An 8,576-nucleotide genomic window follows, 5' to 3' on the forward strand; every position below is an offset into this window, starting at 1 on the left:
TGAACCTTCATGTACAAAACAAGAACATTTAAAGATAGTATGAAAAACTTACTAAAAATAGTAAGCTCCCAAAAATTGTAACCACCCTATCTACTAGTCCTTATTAAAATAGAAAAGACTAAAAACGAAAAATATTTTTAGGTGATGCAAGATTGCTCTTACACCCAGGATGCTCCTGCATTAGATATGCAAAAAGGTTTGAGGTCACCCACAAAAATGACACTAAGGATCAAGAACTCCCAGATTATTGAACCAAGGGCCCAAGGGCAAGGTTTGGAAAAGAACACACCAAGAAAAGTGTGCAATCTTTAGCTTAGTGATGGTGGTGCAAATATTATTAAATTTGAGTCTCTAGCTTTTTTGAGAAGACTGCAGGTGCCAAGGCTAGTTGAGAGTATCAACCATAGGAAAATGCAACACTAACTAGAGCTATCCCATCTTTGGGTTGTAATTAGAAAGATGAGTGCACATATACCATTTACAATCCTTTCACCATGGCTTGATAGGTTGAATACTTATCTTTGAAGCATGTGTCAAGGAAAAATAATGACAAGGAGTTAAAAAATTTGGCAGTCTAGACAAGATAGAAAAAATTGGAGCTACATGTCATCCCAAGTTATTAGGCTCATAGTAGCCCAAGAGAACAAATCTTTAGGTGTCCTAATGCCACATTTGAAAACACATAGCACACTAGAACCCTACACTTTAGCAAGTGAAACCCTTGAACAACAAAAAGGGGAGACCACCAAATGTTATGTTAGTTCATAGAAAGATCATACCTGAAACTATCTCTAGCCCAACAAAGCCATGACTTGATGGCTTCCCAGGCTTTCTAAATGCTCTTGATAACAAAAGTGCCTTGGATCTACATAGGTTTAGGAGTGATGAGAAGGGTTTGAAAGTCAATCCCCTTCCAAGCTAGTCTGTTAATTAGGAAATGAGAATAAATATAGTGCTTTCAAGCCTCATCTCCAATGAGGGAATGAATAACACATTTGGCACATAAGTCAATACCCTACTCCTGAGTGAAGAGAAGACCAAGACCTCTATATTCTATAGGAAAAAAACAATATTCCTAGAAAACTTTGTGAAATCCATGATAATCAGCTCTAGAAGCCCATAGAAAATCCCTAAGGAGTTTCTCTAGCTTCATGTAAGAGGCCTTGGAAGGAGCCCAATAGGAGAAATAATAAATATAGGCTTGGTAATCGAATAGTCAAGAAGCTTCTCAATCTTGGAAAGAAAATCATTCCAAAGTTCCACATGAGATTATTGAAAAGAAAGGGGGATTTCTAGAAAGAGAAAGGTATCTCTATGTTGGATGCATTTCCATTCATACTGTGAGAGCCATGGTAGGGCCAGAAGTAAATACTATTTGTAACATAGGGTTTTGTACCATTGAATAGTCAAACCAAATGAAAGGAAAAAAATGTTAAGGCATTCCAAAGAATTGGAAATATTTTCCTCATCCTTAGTAAGAGTGAGAAAAGAATAATCAATGAAGTTCCCACTGACAAGATTGGTAGGTGACTTTACTAAGGAAGTACCTCTAATAAGGCCATAAGACATGGTATTGGAAAGCCAACACCCAAAACCATTAGCATAAAGAACATACTGAGCAAAAGCTAAAGGAAAACCCCAGTGGATGGACCCATAAAGACCAAATGCCTCATATTGTCTATCATTGATGGTGATATAAGTAGAACCGTCCCCAAAGAGCATTTGAACCAACAAGATAAAAACAAGACCAAACCCAAGGGCTTGAAGCATGGCCAAAATGAAGGGACATTCCATACGGTCATAAGCCTTGGTGAAGTAAATTTTGAGGAAAAGGTTTTGTTGATTAGATTTGCAAACCCACTCCACACCTTCTCTAACTACAATAATATTATCCAAAATATATCAAGACTTGATAAAACTAGTTTTCTTGGGGCAAAAAATCAAAGGGAAGAGATGAAAACTTTTAATTATATACCAAAGAGAAATATCTTGGTATATTAATGAATGAAATTTGATAGCACTATAATACCCATTTTGGAAAAAGTTAAGGCATTAATGCATGAAACCTTAGCTAAAGAATGATCTTGAATATATAGAAATAAAGACTACAAATAAATTGGTGGTATGAATAGATGCATGTATGGAGGTAATTTCTTTGCATAATAACCTTCAAAAAATTTCTATATTTTGTTAATAAAAAAAGCTACTTGATTTTGGATAGGCTCTCTAATGGTAAGAAAAGCCAAAGTCAACCCTCCCATAATGATCCATTAGACAACATGACTAAAATATGAGTGATTTACCAATTTAGTTATTTAATTAATTATAGGTCTCTTTTCACTCTAGCTACTTATGAAAGTACTTAAGTCATTTCAAATCATAAGTTGAGAACACATATCATAATATTTTAATCCCTACCCAAGACTTCATTAGGGTTGATTTTTTTAGTTCTTTTTTCCCTTTTATGAAAAGTCAAGTTATAATTCATTATTATAATGCACATTATTAATTATTCATGTTTTGGATCAGAGCTCTTTACCTCCATGGCATTGATTAGCTCTATTTTGTGATAGGCATTTAGTTATATATTATATCCCTTAAAATTCTACACCCTTCCAATTTCACCAATAGTTTGTATCCATTTTAGTGTTCAATCCCTTAGTATTTGTGTAGGTTCATTTGAGTCCTTGCATCAAACTTTTGCTTCATAAAATGCTTAAGGATCCCATGTCAACAACTACCTTTTGTATCAATTTTATATTATTCGTTTGATTTTCTTGTCTCCTATTTATTGGCATGATTTTAATGGACAATAATGTGTATTGAAATGGAGTAGTTAATTTTTTCATAAATTTTTTAAACACACAACTTCATAGTTGTGACTCTATATGGTTTATGTCCTCATTATGCACCTTTTTAGTGGTTTGGTTATTTGTGATTTTGTTCATGGCTTGTTTTCTAGTTTTTCATGCCTTTTACCTTTTGAAACAAATGCTTTATCATATTTTAAGTATTTATTATGACATTTATGTTTTTGGTGGTTTATGATATCTTTACCATGTTTAATGTAACCTTTTTAATTTTTGAATGGTTGGAAATTTTTAAGGTCCATATGTTGGAATATTGGGATCACTATGAGTGGAGGTGAATCAATAATCTATAAAACAAGAAGATTCTTAACCATTAAAAAAATTATTTCATTATTATATGCAACATAGTACATGAGAGAATCAACAATCATTATATGTAGGTGCATTAGATCTAAAATAATATAAATATTAAAGCATATGCATTCAAATAAGCTACCTAACAACACAATTTACAGTAGATAACCTAGGTAAGTGCACAAAGTTGTGGTCCCAAAAGGGGGTATAAGATGCCACTTTTTTCTGAAATCAGTGCTTTCTAAACTTCGACAAGAATTTGAAGATAGTTAAACAAAAAATTTCAAGATATGACTAAAACAAAAGTTGTAGTCCTTAAAATATAGTTTCTAAACTACTATTTTTTTTATAGAATGGTGCATTGAAGACCGTCAGAACAGGGGGCCACATAAAGTGGTACTACTTTTTCATTAAAAATATAACATAGTATGAAGTGTGGTCCCCCTAAAATCCTGATTTTTTTTAGAAATTCATTAATCTCTCTAGTCAGAAGTTAGCTAACACCATGTAATTTATTACATATTTTTATTGTGATTTTTTAATGTATTTATTATTTTTAACAAATTTTGTAAGTGAGCACATCCCAAAAATGTGAACTATTTGTGTGCTCCCCCTATAAAATCAAAACTTATTTTTTTATAAGTGTGTAGAATGGAGTCTACTTTCTAAAAAATTAACTTGTTGCAAAATCCAATGAACGAGCCAAAATCTAACCCCCAAATACTACATGTTTTTTTGAGAAAAACTAGACATGCATTCAAAAGAAATTAAAATTGAAAGGATTAAAATAGTCTAAATTCAAAATAAATTATATAGTTATATAGATTCAACATAAAGATCTACAATTTCATATAACTTGATTTTTTCAATATTTAACCACAAAGAAACTTGATGGAGAGCACACAAGAAAAGTTATCCATTTTTTGATATGCTTGCTGGAAAATATGTCTCAGACCTATGTGAAGCCACCAAACCTTTGAATTAGATCTTCAAGGAAAATACAAAGAACACTCCCACAATAGTACGAGTGTGCTATGAAAATATCATTGTTTTCAAATAGCACGAGTGCACTATTAAAATATAGTACTTTAAGTAGCACACATGCTATAGTAGGAACACACTATAGTGTGTACTCCCACAACAATAAATAAAGAGTAGAAAACCTTTTCAAATAGGGCACACTCATGTCAATTTGAGCACTATAATCATATACATAAAATATAACATTTAAGTATACATAAAATATAAAATACACACTAAAATATAAAATTTAGGACTCTCTCTCTCTCTCTCTCTCTCTCTCTCTCTCTCTCTCTCTCTCTCTCTCTCCCCCTCCCCCCTTGTCCTTAGACATATTGTATGTCCTTGGACACCTTAAAAAAATATAATTAAATTGAATGGGTCAAAAGGGGTCATAGGGTAACATATGACCACTTTTGACCCATTTGACCCATTATATGTTCGTTAAGGGGTCCCTCCTCAAGACACACATTATGAAATTGAATTGGTCAAAAAGGGTTATAGAGTACTATATGACCATTTTTGAGCTATTGCAACATTAATATATGTGTTAAGGAGTCATTAGACCCTTTCAAATACACATTATGTGATCAAATAGGTTAGAATGGGTTATACCCTATGATGCCTTTTGACCTATTTGAACAATTTTACACACACACACACACACACACACACACACACACACACACACACACACACACACACACACACACACAATTGGTCAAAAAGGGTCATAGATTACTAAATGACCATTTTTAACCAATTGTAAAATTAAGATATGCCTTATGGAGTCCTTAGAGTCTTTCAAACACACATTACGTGATCAAATGGGTCAGAATAGGTCATGCCCTATGATACCTTTTGACCTATTTGAACAATTATACACACACACATAGTACATGATCAAATGGATGAAAGGGATGATAGAGTACCCTAAGACCCATTTTGACCCATTCAAACCATTATATGTGTGCTAAGGGGTCTTTATAACCCCTTTTAACCCATTCAATCATATTTTATGTGCTAATGGATCCTCAAACTCTATTAGACATACATTATGTGATCCAATGGGTCAAAAGGGATCATAGGGTACCTTATGACCTCTTTTGACTAATTTGAAATACTACATGACTATTAAGGGCTTTGATGACCCCTCAAGACACATATTATGCAATAAAATGGATGAAAATTGGTCATACAATACCCTATCACCCCTTTCGACCTATTCAAGCAATTATATGTGTTATAAGGTGGTCCTTAGACCACTTAAAAAACACACTATGGAATCAAATGGGTCAAAATGGATCATAGAAAACCCTATAAATTCTTTTGACCCATTTGAACCATTATATATGTACTTAGGGGTCCTTAGGCCCTTAAGACACACATTATGGAGTCAAATGGGTCAAAATGGGTCATAGAGTACCCTATGACACCTTTTGACCCACTTGAACCATTGAATGTGTGCTAAGGGGTCCTAAAATCCCTTACGATATACATTATGTGATCAAATAAGACAAAGGGGGTCATAGGGTATCCTATGACACCTTTCTACCAATTTGAACTATTATATGTGTGTTAAGGGGTCCTCAAACCCCTTAAGATACACATTATATGGTTGAATGGGTCAAAAGGGGTAATAGGGTACCCAAATACACCATTTGACATGCTTGAACCATTATATGAATGCTAAGGGAACCTTAGACCCCTTAAGACACAAATCATGCAATTGAATGGGTCATAGGGCATGCTATGACCCTTTTTAAGCATTTTAATCGTATTGTGTGTGCTATGGGGTTTGTAGACCCCTTACGACACACATTATGTGAATCAATGGGTCAAAAGAGGCTATAGAAAACACTATGACCCCTTTTGACCCATTAAATCATATTATATGTGCTAAGGGGTCCTCATACCACTTAAAAGACATATTATATTATCTAATGGGTCAATATAGGTCATAAGGTACCTTATGACCTATTTTAACCCATTGAAATTATTATATATGTGTTAAGGGGTCTTTGGACACCTTAAGACATACATGATGCTTTTGAATGGGTTAATAGGGGTCATAGGGTACCCTATGATTTTGTTTGACCCATTCAAAGCATTGTGTGTTTGCTAAATTGTTCTTACACACTTTAAGACATACATTATACTATCAAGTGGGTAAAAATGGGCCATAGGGTACCATATGACCTCTTTTGACCCATTAGATTGATTATATGTGTGTTAAGGGGTTTGAGAACTCCCAGAGACACACATTATGTGATCCAATGTGTCAAAAGGGGCCATAGGGTGCCCTATGTTTCCTTTTGACCAATTCAAACCATTATATGTGTGTTAAAGGGTCCTCAAACCAATTTAGACATATTATGTGATTGAATGGGTCAAAAGGGGTCATAAGGTGCCATATGACCCAATCAAACTATTATATGTGTGCTAAGGGGCTTGAGGACCCCTTAAGACATACATTATGTGATTATATGTCTAAAAGTGGTCATAGGGTACCCTATGACCCCTTTTAACTCATTCAAACCATTATATGTGTTCTAGTGGGTTTGTGGACCTCGTAAGACCCAGATTATGTGATCAACTGTGTTAAATAAGTCATTTTATCATATTATGTGTGCTAAGGGGTCCTCTAAGGCACATATTTATGATCAAACATGTCAAACATAATCATATGATACCATATAACCTATTTTGACCCATTCAAACCATTAGACGCATGTGCAAAGTGCTCCTTACACCCCTTAAAACACACATTATGAGATCAAGTGTGTCAAATGGGGTTATAGGGTACTCTATTTTAGTTTTTACCCATTAGATCAATTAAATGTATGCTAAGGGGTCCGCGGACCCCATAAGACACACATTATGTGATCAAATGGGTCAAAATGGATCATAGGATTATCTAGAACCCCATTTGACCCATTCAAACCATTATATGTGTGTTAGGGGGTCCTTAGATCCCTTATAACACACATTACTTAAAGAATAATAAAAAATTTTACGTAGAAATATAGTGTGATCACACTTTCTTTAGATTGGAAAAAATATTACATCTTTTTGGTCAACAACTTTGTGAACTTATCCACCCCTAAGGGTAAAAGTCACTTTAATAATATTTTATCAGGTCTCATTCGCCATAATTCATAGTGTCCACTCTAGGAGAACAAAAACCCCTACAATTCTTCGAAGCACCCACTCCAAGGAACACCTACTTTTCATGCAAATGAAATGTTGGAAATTCGTAGTGCAAGTGGCCTTCCAAAATCATCAAGAGAGCTACTAGATAGATTCTTGTGTCCTAGAGATGATGGTTGTTTCTTTTATATAAATGATTTCTTAAATGAGAAGTGCTCACAATGTGGTGGTTTATCAAAATTTATGACATATTTTCATGAGGGGTGTGAAGAAGATCTTGGAAACATAATAGCTTCAAAAAAGGTATATGAAATAGTGAAATACACATTAAAGAGTAGAGGTGAAGGCTCTAGATGTGAGTTGGTTGCAAAAGAAATGTGTGTGGCAGATTTTATTTTAGATTTCAATAAAAATAATTTTTACAAGTATACAAGGAATAGTCATAGGTCTTAGTGGTTGGATAAAAAATTTAGAATGTGGAAGGATAATTTACCCATGGGAACTATTATATAAGTTATTGTCTTTATAGAGAACTACAAATTGTAGCCCCAAAATGAGACACAATCTTAGTATCACAACTCATTTAGATTTCTATTTTTGTCCACATAACACATAGTTATGCCCCTTGTTAACCACATTTTAGCATTGTCAAATTTTTCTATATGTCCAATTTTTTAAGTCTCCATGATGTCATTGAAGTTTGAACTTGAACATCATAAGTTTAGAGTTCCAAGTTCAAAGGTTAACCAATGACATTCTCTAGCAAGTCATTCACTTCTAAACAAGTACTAAATCTAGTTCATACTGACTTGTGTAGTCCAACGAGGATGAAGAGTGCATTTGGAGACAAATACTTTATGTTGTTTATTGATTATTTCTCTACAATGATGTGGATTGTCTATTTGAAAGAAAATTCAAAAGCCTTCCACATATTGAAAATCTATAAAGAAAAGGTAGAATGAGAGACATAAATAGCATTGAAGTGCTTAAAATCATACTAGGGAGGTGAGTTCAACTCACAAGAATTTGAAATCTACTATGAGGAGCATGGAATCAGGAGACAAATGACAACTCCCAGGACACCTCAGTAGAACTAGGTTACAAAAAGAAGAAACAAGACTATCATATACTATGAAGGGACATTGCTAATCCAAAAAAATATTCCATAGATCTATTGGAGAGGAGTTTTAAGTACTATTGTGTACACATGAACATGGTACAAGTAAAGAAAGGGACAAAGAA

Source organism: Cupressus sempervirens, chromosome 10 (genome assembly GCF_028749045.1).
Source record: "Cupressus sempervirens isolate cs-2001-9-10 chromosome 10, ASM2874904v1, whole genome shotgun sequence".
NCBI lineage: Eukaryota > Viridiplantae > Streptophyta > Pinopsida > Cupressales > Cupressaceae > Cupressus > Cupressus sempervirens.